Here is a 21,402-nt window from a genome sequence, read left to right as displayed (position 1 = left end):
CGCACAAAACGGTTAAAAGTTCCCTTATCCCATCGTACTTTTTATCCCTTTCTTTTTTTTATCCTTTGTTTTTCCTTTCTTTCTTTCTTTCTTTCTTTCTTTCCTTCTTCCTTTTTTCCCCTTTGTGCTCTCCCTTTCCTCCTCCATTACCTCCTCTATTTTTCAAGGGCTAATGCAATTAACACGGTACTCGTAAAGTTAACGCCTGGTCATCGTAATTCTTCTTCTCGCTCCCTAAAAACTCGTTCTTTTTTAAGAGCATCGCAAGGAAAAGTCGACAATCCCGTTCCCTCTTTCGTTTTCGAATCCTTTTCAAAAGATACGATTATCATTATACGCGCCAGCGAATCGTTCACTTTTCGAATTTATTTATCTTTCCTGCGACAAGAAAAAAAAGTAAAAAGAAAACAGAAAAAGGAAGAATTATCGCTCGGAAAAGTAATAGAGAAAAGAACGAAATAATAAGAAATTATTCTTTGAAAAATGATTAAAAGAAAATTGAAGAAGATTAAAGAGATAGAAATAAAAAAAAGAAAAAAAAGAAGAAAAAAAAGAAAAGAGAGAAAAACAAAAACAGCAATAACGAAGTATCTTCGAGATCGTAAGTTTCTTTTTTCTATTCTGTCTTGTAATTTTCGTATTCGGTATTCCGTAAATCTTGGTGAAAGACAAGGGACAAGAGAATCTTCTTGTCCCTCATCCGTCTAGGAAAAATGCGCGCTTTTATCAGAGCTCGCCGTTACGAAAGTTTCGGACTCCTTTGGCCTTTGCTGTCTTATCTCTCCGAGCTCGAGTTCTCGATCCTTGATCTCCCTTCTCCTTCCTTTCTCTCTCACTCTCTCTCTCTCTCTCTCTCTTTCTCTTTCTGTCATGATCCAGACACAGTCGACGGATACAACATGTGCCACAAAGAAAAACGAGGCGAAAGGGAAAAGAGTGGTAGATAGGTAGATATCGTTCGTGTATGTATACATATATATATATATATACATACATGTGTACATTTGTGTGTCTGCGATGGCTGACGTTGTAAAAGAGAAAGAGCTCGAAAAGAAACGAGAGAGAGAGAGAGAGAGAGATTCTCGTTACAAGAGAGAGCAGAACGGAGGATATTCTTTTGTGTGGCTTCGTTAAAATTAAATATCGATTTTACTTTCACTCCGTCTTTTCTCGAGGAACGAAGAAATAGAGAGAAAAGAGAGAATCTTCTCCTTTCTCAAAGTTTTCGACCGGAAGGGAATAGATAGCTAAAATGATGAAACAGAGGAACGTTTTATTATAGATTAAAATTACGATATTCGAGAGATTCGTTGATGCATTTACTGATGGGTGGCTCCTGTTACTGTTTGTTCTTGCTGTTATCGGTATAAAGTTAGCTCGTAAAGGTATTATAATTTCTCATTAAAATCCTCTGATCCGATGAAACGTTCGTTTCTTAGAGGACGTAAATCTACTTTAGAACCTTCGACCTTATATAATTATTAAACATAGACTCTAATCTATTCCTACCGTTGCTCTATATTCGTGCACTAAAATAGCACGTCCCTTTCCTCGTTTTATACTTCCTAAATAATTCTTTGTACTTTAAGACCCGATCACGGGTCAAGAAGCCAACACGAAAATAACCTGTCCGAGCAAGAAGAGTCTTTTCGCGAAATTAAAGGAAAAAGAAGAGACAAAAAAAAATAGAAAAAAAAGAAATGAAAGGAATAGGGGAAAAAAAAAAGAAAAAAGAAAAAAAGAAAAAGAAATGAGATTAAAAGGGAAGCGTACGTTTTCGTCAAAAGGAAGATATGATAAAAGTAAAATCGTATATATAGGGAGACGAGAAAAAGTGTTGTTGGCCGTTCCTTTTAACCACGAGCAAAAGAGTGAAATTAATGAATAATGTCGGTCCACTTTTATCGTTGACGTAACTTTTCACGATTTCACGCAATATCTTTCTACTCTTTTCGTTTGCGAAGAAAATGTTGAAAAGTCGAAAAACGACTAATTCTAAACTCATTCCAGCGAATCGATATATTTTCCTGGCGAGCTTGTTCAAAAGCCGCTCGTGAAATTCTTGACATGATCGACTGAACGACCATCTCACGCGAATGTCGAATTTTAATAATAATTCAACCGCACGAAACTCGATTCTTACGCGAAATCGATCTTGTTTCGTCTTTCTTTTTTTCTTTGTTCGACCTTGATTCGCAAGAAAAAAAAAAAGAAAATAATATCTCTCTTTCGAAAGGATCGAGAGTATCGACTCGATAAAATGATTTCGAGTTGTACAACTACTCGTTTCGCGTATATCTACTTAACATTCTTTTAAATCGGTATAATTGAATGAAGATAATTATTTGCCGAACGAGAAGGAGAGGATTTACGAGCAAAACTATTTCCTCTCTCTCTCTCTCTTTCTCTCCTGGTAGATTTTAGAAGAGATACCCATTTCGGGAAGAAAATTACGAAAGTTTTCCCGACTGGACGAGCTTCTTCTACTTCTTCTTCTTCTTCTTCTTACGGCTTACTTAAATTATTTAATAAAAAGCTGCCACTGCGCTGAGAAATGAAGTACGCGATAATAAGTTTCTCGTTCGTTCGTAAGCAAGCTCAGCTCTCGAATATCAAAAGTCCGATATAATCCGCAACGAGCGTAGCGGATAGAACGTTTCGCTGTTGGTTCAAGGAGAAAAAGAGAGAGAGAAAAAAATTATACATGCGTATGCATTCTATGCGTACCTATAACACGGAAATGCCGAGTTATCTTGTTGGAAAAATCAACGTTACCCTGTATGCAATTAAATCGAGAAAAGGAAACGAGAGTTGAAAGTGTATTAGTTAGTATACACGTGTGTGTGTGTGTATATATATATATATATATATATATATATATATATTTGAGAAAATGTTAATTAAAAGCGATCGCCCTCGGCAACATTAATAACCTTTAAACGTAGTGAGGACCGTCGGGACCAAGTTCATCGTAATATTCTACGCCAACCATGGACGAATGCATTTTTCATTTTATGCCTTTCAATTATTCGTGTTCTACGATAAGCCGCCTACGATTTAATTAAATTATATAGACTGTTTTAACTTAGTTCATATTTAACAACCTTCGTTACCACCAAGATGAGCAAGGACATTATCGCAGATGAACAAAAAAAGAAAAGAAAAAAAGAAACGACGGACATTGGTTATTTATAACTTTCTTTTCTCTACCAGATTTAATATCATTTGTCGCGAGTTTCGATCGTGAAATATTCTTTCTCGTTGGTTTCTTCTTCTTTTTTTTATTTTTTTTTTTTTAAATATCGACGATTCGACGATATCTCGAAAGTGGAAGTCGACGAAACACGAAATACGATAAAAATTGGTAAACGCGTAAGGTAAGCTAAAAGAGAAGAAGAAATATATAAGATATGTCGGGAAAAATATGAGAACCACGTCGTCGTACGAATTCGTTCGAAAAGACAGAACTTTGTTTTACGGTATAGTGTGACAGAGGCAAACAACGGTGCAGGGGATGAGGGTGAGGGTGGAATGGAGTAGGAGAGGGGGGAGTAGCAGGAGGCGAAAAGCTTGCAAGCTTTTTCGTGGATGAAAGGAAGGGAAGGGAGGAGAGAGAGAGAGAGAGAGAGAGAGAAAAAAGAAAAAAGAAAAAGGTTAAAAAAGAAAAAGTAAAAAAAAAAGAAAGGTATAGCCGTTCGACGTGCAATCGCGCGTGCCTTTCGCGTAACACACGGAAGAGAAAATTCAGCCACGTAAAAAAGAGAGAAAGAGAGAGAAAGATGGAAGGCTTATACACAGACGCGATATGTAACTGTCGTCCGAAACGAACGTAACGGAGGACGTGCAATAAAAGCGAGCTTTACTCTTTTTTCCACGAGAATAAATGGATCGAGCGGACGTGGGCTTTAGGTTTGCACGGCTCGCCGAAGCTGCCAATCGCAGAAGCACACGCGTCAAAACGATCCTGAAAAAGTAAAAGAGAGGAAAAGAGAGAAAGAGAAAAAGAAAGAGAAAGAGAAAGAGAGAAAGAGAGAGAAGACCGCGACGACGTCCAATGGAGTTGCGGCGTGTAACAGCTGCCACTGAGGAAGAAAGTATCTCGTAACGAGTTCGCGCAACACGTGCATCGAATTGTTTTTCCTCGTGGAAAACGGAAGCACAAGAAAGCCTCTCTCTCTCTCTCTCTCTCTCTCTCTCTCTCTCTTTCTTTCTGTTTCTCTCTTTCTATCCTTCTTCATCTTCTGCTTTCTCTTCTTCCTCCACTACTACTACTACTACTACTACTATTACTACTACTAGACTAATACTAGTATTTCTTCTTCTTCTTTTTCTTACTCTTATTCTTCTTCGACGTCCGACGTTTTCTCAACATCTCTTGCTAAATCCTAATATCATCCGTTAACCTACTTTTAACGCGTTGTTCGACATGACAGAACGAAAGAGAACAATAGAGAGATCGAGTCTAACGACGTAAGAGAGAGAGAGAGAGAGAGAGAAAGAAAGGGGTGAACAAACTTTGTGAACACTTGTTTCTCTACTCGCTATCGATCGCATATAGATACCTATACATTGAAAGTTTGTTCGATAATAAACCGGGAATGAATACGAATTCAATATATTCACAATATTCACATATGGGCAGAGTACCTAGATATTTCTTTCTCTTCCTTTTCATTTCTTTCTTTCTTTCCTGTATTTTTTCTTTTTTTCATTTTATCTTCCCCTCAATTTGTCCCTCTGAAATCACTCTAAACATGAAATCGAACGAATACGCTCGTATTTACGAGAAAAAAAAAATTTTATTTTTTGTGAAAAAAAAAAAGAAATACTTGATTAATAATATTTAATGTTACTATGGCCGATATTAAATTCTATTACATCTATGAAGTTTCCTTTCATTTTGTTTTTTTCTTTTCTTCTTGTTCTTTTTTTTTCTCTCTCTCTCTCTTTTTTTGATATTTTAATCGCGACAAGAGATGTCACGTAACGATTTAAAGAGAGACACGAACATCGTCGATATTCGTACAACCCGTAGACAAACAACGTTGATAAAAGCACAAGCTCTTTGTCGATTCTCTCTCTCCCTCCCTCTCTCTCTCTCTCTCTCTCTCTCTCTCTCTCTCTCTCTCTCAGTGTACGTAACGATGAGCATGTGGGTGTGCGTAATGGACACGGGGGAAAAATCAATTGTTGCCCAAGGGCTTTTAATCACGGAACCGATCCTTTCATTTCCCGTGGCTCTTGTCGTCCGCTGGAAAGTCGAAAGGGCTTATTCTCTCTCTCTCTCTCTCTTTCTCTCTCTCTCTTTCTCTCTCTCTCTCTCTCTCTGTCTCTCTGTCTCTCTGTCTCGTTTCCTCACATTGCCACGCCTCCTCGCCGTCACCCTTGTCGCCTGTAAAACAGGTGGACGAGACGTACGTAATGAAGGATCACCTGTTAGACGAGCGAAACTAAACGGGTTCGTCCACTGAAAATGGAGATACGAGTATTACATATATGTGTGTGTTTGTGTGTGTGTATATATATATATATCTATGTAACTATGTTCTACGGGTTCTTTGTGAATCCGTTCCTAGACACGTTATAACGTCAATCAATTTTAAAACGATTGGATCGGTTAACTTCATCGCTTTTTGACTTTTCGATTGACTGTAAAGAAAGTCTATGTGTGTGAGTCTATATGAAGGAGAATGACAGAGAAAGAAAAAGAGAGAGAAAGAGAGAGAGAGAGAGAGAGAGAGAGAGAGGATGAATGTTAGATTCAGAGTCTCGGTGAATTTAAATGCCCGACGGTACGCTCGAGGGCAATTAAGAGATTAATTGCCGGTCTTCTCTTGACGGCAGCAATGGTGATGGTGGTGGTAGTGGTGATGGTGCTGATGGTGGAAGTGGAGATGGAGATGATGGTGGTGGTGGTGGTGGTGGTCGTGGTGCTACTGCTGCTCGAAAGATTAAAACGAGAAGACTCCAGGAAAAGGGCACTAGACGTAATCCGGACGAGCAATCACGGTAGATCGGAGAGGAAAGAAAAACCACGGGAGAAAGAGAAAGATAGAGAAAAAAGAAAAGTTTGCATGTACGAAAGGAAGGAAAAGAAAAGTGGAAGAAAGTTTACGTGGAACTGCGTCGTTGACAAATGAGCGAGAGATGTTCTCTCTTTCTCTCTCTCTCTACTTCTCTTTTTTTTCCATATAAATCCTTGAGACCGTAAACTTGTCCGTAAACAGATTTTCCAGACCAACTTTTTTCATTTACTATTTCGAAACAAAAGCTTGTCGAATGAGAATAAAAAAACAGCAAAAATAAACGTGTGTGTGTGTGTGTATGTGTGAAACGCCATCGAACTATGTACACACACACACACACACACACACACATCTCTCTTTTGCTATTTAAAAAAAAAAGATTAAAAAAAGAGAAAGAAAAAAAAAAAGAAAAGAAAAGAAAAAAAAGAAAAACCAATCGTTTTCGAAAATCCCCATCGGACGCTATCATGGCTGACTTCCTAGTATTCGACTTTCAAAGTAGCTATAAAAAGAAAATGAAGGAGATGAGAAAAGGAGGAAAGAAAGGGTCAGAAAGAAACGATCACATAGAAAAAAGAAGGAAGGAAAGAAAAAAGAAAGAAAGAAAGAAAGAAAGAAAGAAAGAAGGAAAGTAAAATAAAGTAAGTAAGTAACTACATATGTAGGTATAAAAGTGCGTGTGGGAGACAAAAGACAAAGAGCTCGAGGGCCAGGCTTGGATCGTAATATTCTGGCACGACTCCTCGAAGAACGTGGTACTCTTGAACGGCCTTAAGGCAGTGAATTCGTTGCCTGTTGAATCGCGCTCGACGCTATAACCCAGTCTGAGAATGTCTGAAGGAGGGGTTCGTGGATGAGATGTGCCCTTAAAAAAAATGAGAGAGAAGAGAGAGAGAGAGAGAGAGAGAGAGAGAGAGAGAGAGAGAGAGAGAGAAGTGTCGGTCGAAGGGCGGATTCGGGCCGTTAGACAGGAACTTTATCGCATGTCCTAAGAAACGAGCCCTTTGCGTATCCCTTTCTCTTTCGCACGCGTTTGTCGTCCATGAAAACGTCCCCATGCATCTTCGTGGTCTCCATAGAGAAACGTTTTCTCCGAGGTTTACGTAATCTCTCTTCTACCCTCTCGTCCTCATTTTCTCCCTCATTCTTTCTCTCACTCTCACTCTCTCTCTCTCTCTCTTTCTCTCTCTCTCTCTTTCCGCCAAGTTTGATTCTGTAACGAACGGAATTGAAATTAGGTCGAGGACGAGAATCCTTCGAACGTTCGGTGCGACTCATAAATTTCTAACGCCAATGTATACACACGCTTACTTATTTACTTAACACAAACACGCACACATTTTATACATACACATTATATTTACGTCATTTTGATATTTCTGTATCTTGTAATATTACGTCGGTGAAAAATGTAAAATAAAAGAGGGGAGAAAAGGAGAAGAAAATAAAAAAAAAATTAGATAGAATTAATCACTCTTCATTCTCACCCCCTCCTCCCACTCATTTCCTCTCCCTGATAAACTATTCGAGACGTTTTAATGATGGAAATGTAACGGATGAGATTAAATACGGAAAATGAGAGAGGATCTTATTGTCGGTGAGTGTGATAAAGTAAATGTGGAGTATAGGAGGTAACGTGGGATTATAAAGAAGGGTAGCACTTCTCTCTCTATCTCTTTCTCTCTCTCTCTCTCTCTCTCTTTCTCTTCATCTCTCTGTCTGTCTTTCGAGTAGATATAACAACCACTTCCAATTTGCGATTACGACGCACCTGGGGGTTAAAACGATGGATTAACGTTGGAAGTCGATCGATTCAGGAACGGTGAGAAGTCGGGACCGTCTATCGAGAGGCTAGGGAGGAAACTGCGACATAGCGGATCGTAATTATATCTGCAAGATTGATCGAGAAAGATTTATGATGTCATCGGTTAGTACGTATGCTGGTAAACGCGCCGTTAAAAATGAAAAGGATTATATTTGAAATATTTCATTCGATCCTAGCCGAACGGGATAATTAGTTCGGCTTTATCGAAGCGAATCAAATTAGAGATTCGTAAATAGTAGAAATAATGGTGGTAAACAGTAGGGTCGAAATAGACCGGAAAAATTGACCGGGGTTGGAAAGAGTGGGGGAAAAGATCGAAAGGGTTGGATTGCCAATTGGAATTTATCATGTAGTCGTAGGTGGACCGCAGTTCGCTTGTGCAGGTCCATTCTGAAGTGTCCTATTTACGAGGCTGTGACGTATCGGTACACGCTCTGCGGTTGGTGGACACTTAATCAGAGCGCTCTCTGTACGCTCGAACCACCCTAATGCCGAACCGCATATTGTCGAGAGCGCAAGGTTCGTTCGTCTCGTGTCTCGTGTCTATTTGAAGAGTCGAACAACAACACGCTTGGACGATGAGGGATCACAATCAAAGTGTATCCCAACCGAAAATACTATTTACGTTCTAATGCAAATAGGTTCAATGAAACGAATTATGTTTATTGTTGTTTAACACGGCGATAATCATGGATCGTTGAGAGGTTTTCGTCTAGCTCGAAAAAAGATAATACTCGTATTATAAAAAATAATAATTATATTATAAGAAGATAAATGAAATTTACACGATTCACGGTAGGTGTGTCTTTGAAGGGATAACGTGGGAGGGGTGTAAGAAAAACTAAATTTATGAATATATCCACGACGACGGGAAACATCAGTCGAGGAAAATAAATCGCGCGAAATTCAAAGTCGCAAGCCATATATATATATATATATATATATATATATATATATATATATATATCTTTCGAGCGTATTTATGTACGTGAATTTTACACCTCCTGCGTAAATTTACAGACAAGTAAAAGCATTACGTTGTCGTCGTAGTCGTAGTCGTAGTCGTTGTAACGCTCGATTCTTTCGTTTTGCTCTCGTGAAATTTTATGTGTCCGATGTAAGTATAGTATTCGCGATCTTTTTTGCTTCCATCCTAACACCAACTACGTACTTACTTACTTACTTTCCGAGTTACAACGTAACGATTTATCGTATTTCGAGTTACGCTCTTACTCTTTGCGGTTTTTAAAGAGACGACCGTCTCGACTCTTTATATCGTCTCTCTCTTTCTCTGTCTTTTTTATTTTTTTTTCCTTTGTCTACTATCTCTAGAAAAACAGCGTTTGTGCTCTTTAAAAAGAGGTAAAGAAAAGTAAAGAAAAAAAGAAAAAGAAAAAGAAAAAACTACCTTTTCTATCTCGCTTTCCTCTTCTTCTCTTTTTCAAGAAGGTATCGAAAAGTTCGAAAGAAGTTCATCGTACGTAGCCGATGGCCTCGAGCTTCTCCTTCCTTTTCATTCTTTTTCCTTTTTTTTTTTTTTTATTCTTTTCTCCGGAAGTACGACGCGAATAAGAGTCGAAAAGAAACGTAGAAAAGGAAGAAAAAGAAAAAGAGAAAGAAAAAGGAAAAGAAGAAGAAGAAGAAGAAGAAGAGTCCGGTTTTGAGAAGAAGCTCTATTTATTCGGCACGGAAGCTTCTTCCTCGTTTTGCCAGACAGGATGCCCGGCGTCGCGGCGCCGTTCTCGTCACAGCAATGCACACAGAAACGAACACATACACACAAACACACATATGTATATACACGCGTATATGCACACAGGAATACCGTTAAGTATACACTACTGGGCCGAAAATGCTAGAGAGAAAGTTAGCAAGAGAAGCGTCTCTCTGGTGCTTCTCTTTTTCCGCCCTCGCGGTCGCGTTTACGAGCGACTTTTCCCAGCGCGTCCACGAATGTGTCCAATTAATATTTATGAAAAGACATTAACGTCTCTTCAAAGTGTCTTCTCCGTACCCTTAGCTTCTTTCATTATTATTATTATTATTATTATTATTATTGTCATTATTATTTTAACCGCATGTACGATCACACATGAGATCGCCTTGATTTAGTTCAACGTCGTCGATTGGTGTGACTTTATGTTTGGAAAACAAAAAGAGGAAAGAAAAATTGAAAAAAGAAAAGTCAGTCGAATCCTTTTTGATCTATGCGATCGTTTTTCGTAAGCTATCAAATCGAATGATATAAAAGAACAAAGAGAAAAAAGTCATTCGAATAACATTTTCGAATAATATTTGACGCGTCACTGTGCGTATTACCCGATCAAACTGGCACAAAGTCACGTTGATTATCGATCGCTCTTCTCGGTTCCATCAGACGTCTCGAGGTGAACACGTGAAGTTTTCTTTTTTTTTTTTTAAAGAGACGACTATTATACTGGAAGAAAAGCAAACAATACGCGATATCGATCGATGGATCTAGCCATCGATCGGATCGAGGAAATAAAATGCAGCAATACTCGTGTAGAAGGATAGGGGTTCAAAAGAGATCGAAGAAAAACGTTCTAGAGGTGTCCACGTCTCTTTGGCGAAAGTTTTAATCCGTTCGTGAGTTTTCTCCAAGAGTTTCGTTAGTAAGTTTAAAAAAAAAAAAGTTAGCCCGCTAATTGGAGATATTGTCCGCTTCTACTTCGTCTCTTTTATTTCTCTCTCTCTCTCTCTCTCTCTCTCTCTCTCTCTCTCTCTCTCTCTCTCTCTCTCTCTCTCTCTCTCTCTCTCTCTCTCTCTCTCTCGATCCAAGAATCGTCGTCGATTAGAACGAGCACGAGAGTTACAAGTACCGCGGATTGTAATATTCTTTCTTTTCCTACACGAGAGAAAAGAGAGAAAGAGAGAGAGAGAGAGAATCTTGCCTTTTATTCCCATTTCAATCCACCGAAGTCAAAGTACTCCACTAGAACGAGCGAAAGACATTTTCGAGAGTCTCGCATCTCGTAGGAAACACGTTTCCTATTCGTCTCTATGCCTGTTTCTCCTACGTTCTCTGGTAATACCGAAGATAGAAGTAGAGAAAAAAGAAGAAAAGCAAAAAAAGAAAAAACAAAAAAAGAAACAAAAAAAGAAAGAAAGAAGGAAGAAAAGAAAGCTAGCCTTCAGTATTATCTTCAACATCCTCGTGTTTCGACGATCACCCGTCAAACTTGAAATTGTAAAAATTGGAGAGTAAAAAGAAAAAGAAACAAAAAAAGGAAAAGAGAAATACCAGAGAGAGAGAGAGAGAGAGAGAGAGAGAGAGAGAGAGAGAGAGAAGAGATATAGAAAGAGAAGGGATGGAAAAGGATGAAAATGGAAGGAAAAGGGAAGGGTTGGGATTTGAAGCTCGTGACGTCGTCGTTGGATCTGCGAAAATGAGGGTGAGCAGACGACATTGCGTTGGTACGTGTCTGGAGGCTATCCTCTCGTTGCTGATGTCGCGTTTCCAACTTGTATTTCGTGCGTCTTCCAGGGACTGTCTCTGTCCTTCTTCAGAGTGTAGACGCCGGTCGTACCTAGTTCTACCTAGTACTTCTACGTTATAAGTATATAACACCGTGTCTTGGTATACGTGTGTATATGTATATGCAAGGAGGGTGGACGGGGATTGGGGTTGAAAGTACGTGGACGCTCATAAGCCTTTAGAAGATCTCGTACGTGTGCTGCAGGAAGGTAGCAAGTACGGAAACCGGGAAACTTCTCTTTGAGACAAGCTCTTAGATTGGACCAATTAGAGACACCCTTCTATCCTCCCCTTTACCCGGCAGTGTCTTTGGCACTCTGCCCTCTACGTTCACTCTTTCTCTCTCTCTCTCTCTCTCTCTCTCTCTCTCTCTCTCTCTCTCTCTCTCTCTCTCTCTCTCTCTCCCACTCTCTCTTTTCGTGCTCTGTCCTTCTCTTTCATTCTCTTGGTGTCGACGATGAAAACGACTCGAAAGATGTGTAAGAGAGAGAGAAGGGACAAAGAACTTGTGGATGAGATTGAAACTGGAGAGAGAGATGCACTCGACGTTACGACTACAACACGTCGACGAGAATGACATTTGATAACTATCCATCTTCGAAAAAAACGACCGCTTCTTATTAAAACGTTTGATATTTTGCGTGAAAGAAGAAAAAAAGAGGGAAAAGGAAAAGTATAAGAGAAAAGTACAGCGTTGAGAACAACGGTAGAATGAAAACGCGAGCGCCTAAGTTGACTTGTGTACTTAAGTACATACTTAAGTACGTTGCATCGATCGATTTGTAGAAAAGCCACTTATTAATGTCATCCGTGTACTCGATGACGTTTCAATTCAACGAACATACCGAAGAATCGATGCGATCGAGCTATTATCGAATTACTTAGACAGAGTTAAAAAAGATGATTAAAAAAAGTGAGACTGAACGATCTCGTTGAACATTTTTATTAATTTTTTGATATATAAGTAATACTTATCTCTAAATATTTTTTATTTTCTCTGTCGTACAACACTTTTTCTTAACTCTCCAATACCACTTTTGATAACGATGACGATTTTACGATCTCGAGAAATAATTTGTCTACTTTTCCGTAGAATGAGGTTTGCGTTTTAGCCTCTGTTGCCACTTGTAGTACTATTTGCTCGTTTCTACAGAGAGAGGGGGGGGAGAATATTTCATTTGTTGTTTCTGCATACATACGCGTGCATTTCCTCTCTATCTCTCTCTCTGTCTCTCTGTCTCTTTCTCTGTCTGTTGTTCCAACCGAAAAAAAAAAATTGAAAAAGTGCAAGCTTCGTCTTCTCGGAACGATTTAAAATGCACAATACGAACGAGAGAAATCCAATTTCCATTTCGGCGGTACGATCCAGCGTGCTTTTTTCCCAACGAGCACCACGAACTACGATAAAGTGCGCTCGATCGATTCGTTCGAAACAAGAGGGAAAAATAAAAATAGGGAAGAGTAATAGAGACAGAGGGAGAGAGAGTGAGAGAGAGAGAGATAGACAGACAGATGGATAGAGAAAGAGAAAGAGAGAGAGAAAAATAAAGAGAGAAAGAGAAAGAGAAAGAGAAATTAAAGGTGACAGGTATTTGCTGGCCGCGAGTTATAAACGAAAGTGAAAGCGAGAGAAGTGGGAAATATATATATATAGAAAGAGAGAGAGAGAGAGAGAGAGAGAGAAAGATGGGGAAATGTATCCGTGATGAATTAGGATGAAAAATTAACGACTATGGGCAAACAGCGTAGGAACGAACAACGAGCAAACGAGAGGACGAACTGCGGGGACAGCGGTTGGTTGTAGGTGTACAAATCAAGATAATGGCGAATATTTCACGGTAATGTAACGGGTGGCTGAATCGTATAGGTCCCATGGGCTTTCGATGTACAGAACCATCATCCGTATCAATAGAAAAAGATCCGTTCTTCTATGTCTTTCTCCTTTTATTTTTCTTGGTTTTTCATCTCCATCCTGTTGCATAATGTCTGACGCATAAGCATCGATATAAGTCTCTCTCTCTCTTTCTTTCTCTTTTTTTCTTTTTCTATCTTTCTATCTTTTTCTCTCTGTCTATATTTCTCTTTTCCGGTTATCAAGAAAAGTACCGAGACACGACGAATAGGAAGATTCAGTATGAAAGCTCGAAGGAGGATGCGAAAAGGAGTAATAGAGACAGTAGATCCGTCCTCCGTCCTGGTCGATATTAAAGCGGGACACCCGCTGTCGCTTTCGAGCACGGAAACGAAACTTCCTTTCGAAGAGAAAAGAGAAAGAGAATCTCAAACACCCGAGAATGATGTTCGCCGTGATATAGCACGAATCTCGAATCGCATGCTATAAAAGAACGTAGTCGTCGTCGTCTTCGTCGTTGTCGTCGTTGGTTGTTTCTCTCGTGAGAAATGAATAAAATATAAAATGAAAGCGTAGATCGCTTTATCCGCACGGTATATGTTTTGATATTCGTTATTACCAGAGAGAGTTAATTACAAACGATATTTGATCTAAGTGAAAATAAACGTAAGAAACGAAAGATCGATGAAATATCAAAGGATGAAAATTTGTCCTTGAGGTCGTACTCCGAGCTTTGGTATTTGTCTACCGAATTGGATTTCGAATTATCGTTTCGAGCTAAAGTTACGAATTATCTTTGAGACGGGTATATATGTAAATATAATAAATCACGTATACGTACTAATCTAAGCAACTATCAAAGGGTCTATGAGAAGGGAAGGATGAAAGGAAGAATTTTTTCGTTTCTCCTCTGCCTTCGGAGATGATGCAGACGAGCCGGTGTACGGCATCGACGACGGGAACGGCGTCTTTTGAAATCTCTATAAGCGGAAGACCTGTCTGTTTGCACGAGAGCTCCCATTCACGCCGGCCGGCGAATCAATATTGATACGAACTTTATATGTGGAGCGCGTTCTACCCTGTATACGGACTTCCGATGGAATGCAATATTAATAGGACTCTCGAACAATGCTCCTGGTACGCTGCTCCTGCTACTACCTATACAACACACGTACATAATACGTACTTACACGTGTCTACATATGTACGTGTACCTTATAAGTATGGTATATATCTACATATATATATATATATATATGATGTGTGTGTACGTACGTATGTACATATATATACATTATCTCTTTTTGTAAGTACACAATACGCACGCAGCTAGTAAAGTAAGTACGTATGTTTGAGTAAGTGTCGCGAACGATGTCTCGCATTTTCGAATAAAGCTGAGCGAGCAAAGCTTTATTCATAATTCGTCGCTTTTCGTTCTTTACCTTCTCGTAAGTTTTTCAAAGTAACAGATCTTTATAGTAGGGGGAAAGAGAAAGAGAGAGAGAGAGAGAGAGAGAGAAAGAGAGAGAGAGAGGGGAGACCAACCTATTCTCTATTTATGCGAGAAGAAAAATATTCCAGATGCATCGTCGGATTCTCTCGAATCCCAGCCAGAAATACGATGGAACAAGGGGACATCTGAGATATCTTGAAAAAAAAAAAAAGCTTTCTACGTCGAATAAAGCACAAAAAAAGAACGAATTTTTTTTTAGATATTTATGGTCTATAATCTTTCTTTTTTTTTTTGTATTTCTATGCTTTTTTTCTACTTTTTATATCTTTTTCGTTGTTTCGGTCAAAGCGAAGGGCAAAAGGTGACGGCCATTAAGCGAGATTCTCGAAATGAAATATGAAATATTTAACAGCAGGTGGTCTACCTTTCTCCAGGAACAGAGAGAAAGAGGAGAGCAGGTTGGAACGGTGGTACTCATAGCCCGTGCAACCTGCAACATTTCCGACTCTTTCGGATTGCAAATCAGAAATTCTAATGAAGATTAAGCCGAAGCTTTCTCGGAGATCCGAGCTTTAGCGACATTATAGCGAACCTTTTGTTGGGCCCTCGAGATCTATGCAAAATAGTTGCCCATTCACCGGTATAAGCATAAAGAGAGAGAAAAAGGAAAAAAGAAGAGAGAGAGAGAATGATTTTTCATTTCCGCAAATTAATGTTTACAAACTATATATAAATATATAAATATATGTACAAAAATATATATAAATATATATATGTGTGTGTAAGTATATCTTTAATTTTTTGTTCTTTTCTTATTTTTTTTCTATTTAAACAACGCGCAAAATGAATCGTTCTCGCGATAAAAAATAATCGACTACACAAAGGGGATCGATTTTTAATGGATTCTCTGACACGCATTGCCGGCGTAGTATCAATTTACAAATGAATGAGATAAACCGTAAAGGTGGTGTGAGTTTTTTTATAAATACCGGTGTGAAATAACATCCATCCGAGAAGGGTTTATAGTAGCATATGTATGCACACGAATCATCGCGATAGCAGGATGCCGAAGAGTTAATTACAAGCGCCCGTCCAATCACAGTAATAACCCGTGCTCTACTCATCGCACTATCCCCCGCTGTGTTTATACAGTGTGGCAGCTAACACACAGAGAGACAAACAAAGAACCGCGGATGAATCTCGAACAAATTTTCACGATTCGGTCCGTGACATAAAAAAAAAAAAAAGAAAAAAAATGAGAGGGAGAGAGAAAAAACGAGAGAAAAAAAAATGAGAGAAAAAGTAGGACAACCGCGAAGGATAAACGACAACGACGTACTGATCTAGACTACAAACTTTTTTTCCATCCTGTAGACGGTCCGAACATAGAGAACGTCGTCTCCATTATAATAGATTCGTAAAAGAAAATTCGTTTCACGGAGACTACGGGTTTAACAGGACACACCGGGTCTTGTCGTACGAGAGGAGTGATTTAAAAATAAGAAAAAAAAAAAAGGAAAGAAAAGAGAGAAAACGAAACAAAACATAGAAAAACATTTGAGCATACAATCGTGCAAATAAAGATATCGTTTGAAAAACATCAACAACCGTTGGCTGTTGGTTAGCCACGCTAAATGAATTTATTCTCGCGTATCGAGTCTTTAATCCTTCCTAATTGCATGCGGAAAATATAACGAAGTCGGCTCTATTTAACGTTCCGTCCGTTGTTTCAGCCGTCGGCGGCAGACAGGACGAGATATCACGAGAAAGAGAAAGAGACAGACAGATAAACAGAGAGAGAGAGAGAGAAAAGGGAGGGGGAAGAGTTTTGTTAACCGAGATGAGAATAGTTTGGAGAGCCACTGTACGTTGTTGGCCAGTCAGCCGCGATACGGTTTAGCGATTTTCCGTTTAACTCGACGTTTCCATCGCCCGGATAAAAGCAAGAGAAGGATAGTAGATATAGAGAATGAAAGAGAGAAAATGATGGAGAGAAAAAGGGGATGGTTGGAGAGAGGAGAGGAAGGAGGACAGAGGGAACATTGTACGCGCGTGGCTTCGTAAAAACGTTGGAAACACGTTGTGTCCGTCGAGGCGGACGTATAATTTCCGACTCAGCACGACTCGCGAAATCCTCGTCAACGTTTCATTTGCCTCCCATGACTCCTCCTCTCCCTCCTCATCCCTACGAACCCCTCCCATCTCTTTCGTTTCTCTTCTGGTGAGCTTACAACGCGGAGCATGGCTCGCTCCTCTTTCTCCCTTCCACCCCTCTCTCTTCTTTCTCTCTCTTTTTCTCACCGTTCTTTTTTGGATCCTTTCTTTTATAACCGTGTGTGTGGTACACGTGTGTATGTGTGTGTTTCTATGCACGTTCGGTGTTTCCTCGTCCGATGTTCAAACTGACACGTATTTCGACAATTTTTTACACATCGTTAACTACGAATTATTGAAAATAAAGATGTCGGTCTTTTGTGTGTATGTATATATATATATATATATATATATATATATATATATATATATGTATATAATTATTTCGAAATGTTGGAAAAAGAAAGAAAGGAAGCCAACAAGATTCAATTGAATGGGAAGTAAAAGGAGGTGGAGGAGCGGAGGGTCGGTCGGCCTTGAAAGTTTCTACGAAACCCTCCGCGAAAACTTAAGTCTGTATGTATGTATGTATGTATGTATGTAGTTAGACACGCGTTGAATTTTCCGAGAAGTACTTACGTTCTTTCGTAAATTTCTTTAAAAACGATTTTCCAAGAGCGCCCGTGAAAGTGGAATGCGGCTTGCTGTCACGCGAGAAAAGGTCAACTCCGGAGAGAGAACACGCGAGTTCTGTTCCCGAGACTATATCTATATCTATATCTACACACACACACACACATACATGTCGAGGCTATATCTATATACATATATCGAGACTATTTATATATATATATGTATGTATGTATATATAGATATACGCGTGTATATGGTATACGCTTCGGGATATTTGTACCGGCTATTAACTTTTCTTCATGATCACAACTAGAACATACTAGAAAAAGAAAGAAAGAAAGAAAAAAGAGAAAGAGAAAGAAAAAAATAGTAAAATATAAAATGTTCGATCATCCGGTAATCGCATTTCTCTATGTAATATAGTCGACCTCGTTAAATATCTTTGAAATATCAAAGTTCAAGAAGTGCTATGTTAAAATTTGCATAACTATATGTAAGAGAAAATGGAATAAGCTCAAAGTATATACATACATACACATGTATACACACACACACACGACGATTTTATTTTTCTTTAAACATCGACCGATTTGTAGCTGAGAATCTCGGTACGTACGTACGTACGTACGTATGTACATACATATGCATCCATATATGTACATAAGCGGTAAGAGAAAATTGGGTAGGAAAATGCAAAGAGGGAAAAATCGATAGGAGTGGCAGCTAAATGGCGAAGTTACGTGTACTTACGTTCTGCCGTATAAACAAACGGTTACGTCTGTCGGGGGCAGCGAACTTCGTGATGTAAGCTGTGCAACGGGGAACGTTAGGAGAGCGAAGAAAGAGAGACAGACAGAGAGAGAGAGAGAGAGAAAGGGAAAGATAGACATAGAGATAGACAGAGAGAGAGAGAGAGAAAGAGAGAGAGAGAAAGCCTCGAGCATCTCAACGATAACGACCTTCGCCTTCGTCGAGGGAAGGCGAAGGCGAAGGCAAAGAGAGGGAGAAGGGAGAGGGTGGGTGGGGGAGTTGAAGAGAAGGTCTTATCTCTCCTGACGGGCGTTGCTGCCTTTTCCGTGTTGTTCGTCGGTCGCACGCGAGAAACGTTCGAACTTAATGAGCGAGAAGGAGAATCTTTGGAAGGACGAGAAAAGTGACTACTCGCTCGATCTCTTTCTTTTCTATTGGCTCGCTGTCTGTCCTCTGTCTTCTAATAAAAATGTTTTTTCCCATCCCTCGTCTCGTTCTCTCGTCAATAAAAAACCTTTCTTTTTCTCTTCGATATCGGTCGCGCGACACCTATCTTTGCAGCGTTTCGCAAACGAGCGACCATTTCTTTTCCTTTTCTTTCCTTTTCTTTTCTTTTTGTGGCCAAGAGGGAATATTACGTCGATAAACACGTATTCATTTGACGTCGATAACGCGAAGAAAGAAGATCTCTTCTCCATCGTCGTTCATTCCCCTCTTTTCCACCCCCTACTCCTACCCCCATCATTTCCACCACCCTTTACTTCCCAATAACGTTTGGCAATGGTCCAATATCTAACTTTCTTTTTTTTTATCTTTCGTATTTTTTTGTTTTGTTCTTCTTTCCATCTCACTAGCCTCACCGTAAATAAAAGTCCGATCGTTCGGCATTTTGTAACGAAATCGAAGTACCTATACAACTCTCTCTCACCCTCGCCTTTCACCCTCGATACCGAACGATGATGGTCCATCTTATCTTTAACTTAGGAACGATCGAATACTCATTTATTTTCAAACACGATCGAATTCAATGTGAGTGAGTAAGTACATATTCTTCAGGTAAAAACTGAATAGATAAGTAAGTGTAAATTAATTAATTATTAAGTACGTTGAATATCAGGAGGGATGAATTCAAGTAAAACGGCGAATTCTCGCGTTAAGAAGTTTTCACGGATCTAAGCGAACGAATGGTTTGATGAAATGAAGGGAGCAAGAAAGAGAAAGAGAAAGAGAAAGAGAAAGAGAGAAAGAGAGAGAGAGAGAGAGAGAGAGAATTGAGAGGGTTAACGAGATTTGCGAGATTACCGAAAGAACAATGATGGCGGGTAAACAACGAGTTAAAGGCCGAACTGCAGGTGCTCTTTGTTCTCGTTAAGTGATTCAATTTCGTTTAAGGTTCGTTTAAGGCCGAAGGGGGAAGGGGTAGGTTTGAAGAGTCAAGGACTTTCGTGCACGTTCCTATTTCTCTCATTCTCTTTCTCTATCTATCTATCTATTCATCTCTCACCCTCTCTCTTTCTTTCTCTTTAGGATGCACCGCCTACGTAACGACCAACGGCGGTCGCTGCCTTTACAACCCCTTTTTCCAGGCCGTTCTTCTACGACGCCCACTTCTCTCTCTTTCTTCCTCTTTCTCTCTCTCTCTCATTCTTTCTCTTTCTACTACTACCTCCAACGATGTGCCTTATCTAGTAGGGTGGCCGCGCTAAATCGTTGCGCGTGACCGTGCATACTAAAACGATTCGACTGGGCGGTTATGTTCTACTACGGCTGACCCTTCGTGTAATTCCTTTGACGTATGCTATTCCTCGGATAAAACTTTCTTCTTTCTCTTTCTCTGTTTCTCTCTGTCTTCTCTTTCTCTATCTAACGTTCTCTCTCTATCTGTTTCTATCTCTCTGTTTGTATCTCTATCTATCTATCTATCTCGTTCCCTCACCCTCCTAACTCGTACGAATATTACCGTTTCGTCCTATCGTACGAACCAACGAACGTTTTGATATACCCGGAAATGAAGGCAAAGTAAAATCTAGTACGGCATAGAGAGCTCCCAATGTCGGTTAAACATTTCTTCCTATATATAGATTCGATCGAACCAATTTTCTGACCCTTGCACCGACGGGCACGGGAATCTAGTAATTAAAGTCGATCGTTAATATAGGTGCGCGTGTGTGTTTATATATGTATATACATGTATATATATATATATATATATATATGTATGTATGTATGTATGTATGTATGTATGTATGTGTAAAGAAGAAAAAAATATTAACAATTATTCTTTTTCCTTTTTTTCCCGATAAAGAACGTCCGTGGAAAATTCATTCGCGAACGATTAATACGTATGCATGTACTACGGTAAACTACGAAGAGAAAACGTTATAAAGTGGCGCGTGTCGTTGTCACTTGTAATTTAGCGACTAAATTCAGCTCGTTTCGAGGCCGTCGAGAGAGAGAGAGAGAGAGAGTGAGAGTGAGAGATAGCTCGATATGTAGTAACGCGCACGCTCCCGGCACGTTTAATGAATGCGATACAGCATGCAACGCGAATTTGATCAACGAGATGATCTCGATTATTCCGGCATAGGTCAAAGAGGACAAACGCGTTAAAGAAAATTACAGTGCCGTTTTAGTACTTTGAATAAGCTATTCAGAACAAATTGTTGAATTCAAAAGAAATTTTCAGAACGTACATATATACGTACGTATGTTAAAAGTGTTTGTAATAATTTGAAAAGATGTACTCTCTTTGTGAGATAGAGATAGAGATAGAGATATAGAGATATGGAGATAGAGAGAGAGAGAGAGAAAAAAAATTGGAAAAGAATATAGGTCGAGATAGTTGCGAAGGGCTATCTCGAGTACTAAGTACTTTCCGCTCTGCCTACGAATCGCAATGCGGTCGTTCGATGCACGAAACGACCAGGCCAGCATATCGATTCGTGAAAGAGGAGGAGAAGGAGGAGGTGGAAAACTCCTCCTTCGAGCTCCTCTCGCTGTACTCTCTCTGTGCCTCTGATCGTTCATACTTTCGTCGCGCGATAACGATTTATAAAGTTTCAACGGGCCCGTAAAAAGTCGTGAGACCTCAGCGCTCGTAAAGTTATCGGTATGTTAGTTCGGGTAATAAAAAGTGCAAGAAAAGGGAGCCGTAAAGGGCGAACGATAAGCCCGATAATAGTTGAACGAAAAAGAGAATGAAGAAAATCGATTCGCTCGTTTCGTTTCGTTTCGTTAAAAAAAGAAGAAAAAAAAAAAGAAAAAAGAGAAGCT

General features: G+C 39.4%; 1 protein-coding gene and 2 long non-coding RNA genes across 6 annotated transcripts in view; all 3 read right to left on the bottom strand.

Annotated features, from left to right (window-relative positions):
* Positions 1-3,283, bottom strand: part of LOC127062311 (uncharacterized) — a 28,689-nt gene extending 25,406 nt beyond the window's left edge. The window contains exon 1 of the long non-coding RNA XR_007781117.1: positions 1-3,283. This exon is cut by the window's left edge and continues 21,924 nt beyond it. This is a non-coding gene — a long non-coding RNA (uncharacterized LOC127062311).
* The window catches only part of LOC127062296 (uncharacterized protein CG43867), a 107,255-nt gene that overhangs the window by 69,086 nt on the left and 16,767 nt on the right, over positions 1-21,402 (bottom strand). The gene's annotated exons all lie outside the window — the stretch shown is intronic.
* LOC127062312 (uncharacterized) lies at positions 10,550-21,393 on the bottom strand. Its single transcript, XR_007781118.1, has 2 exons — positions 13,454-21,393; positions 10,550-12,494 (listed from the first exon to the last, which is right to left on the bottom strand). It is a non-coding gene; the product is annotated as an uncharacterized LOC127062312 (long non-coding RNA).

The sequence above is a fragment of the Vespula vulgaris genome, chromosome 3 (assembly GCF_905475345.1).
Source record: "Vespula vulgaris chromosome 3, iyVesVulg1.1, whole genome shotgun sequence".
NCBI lineage: Eukaryota > Metazoa > Arthropoda > Insecta > Hymenoptera > Vespidae > Vespula > Vespula vulgaris.
This window is presented reverse-complemented; position numbering and strand designations above follow the sequence as displayed.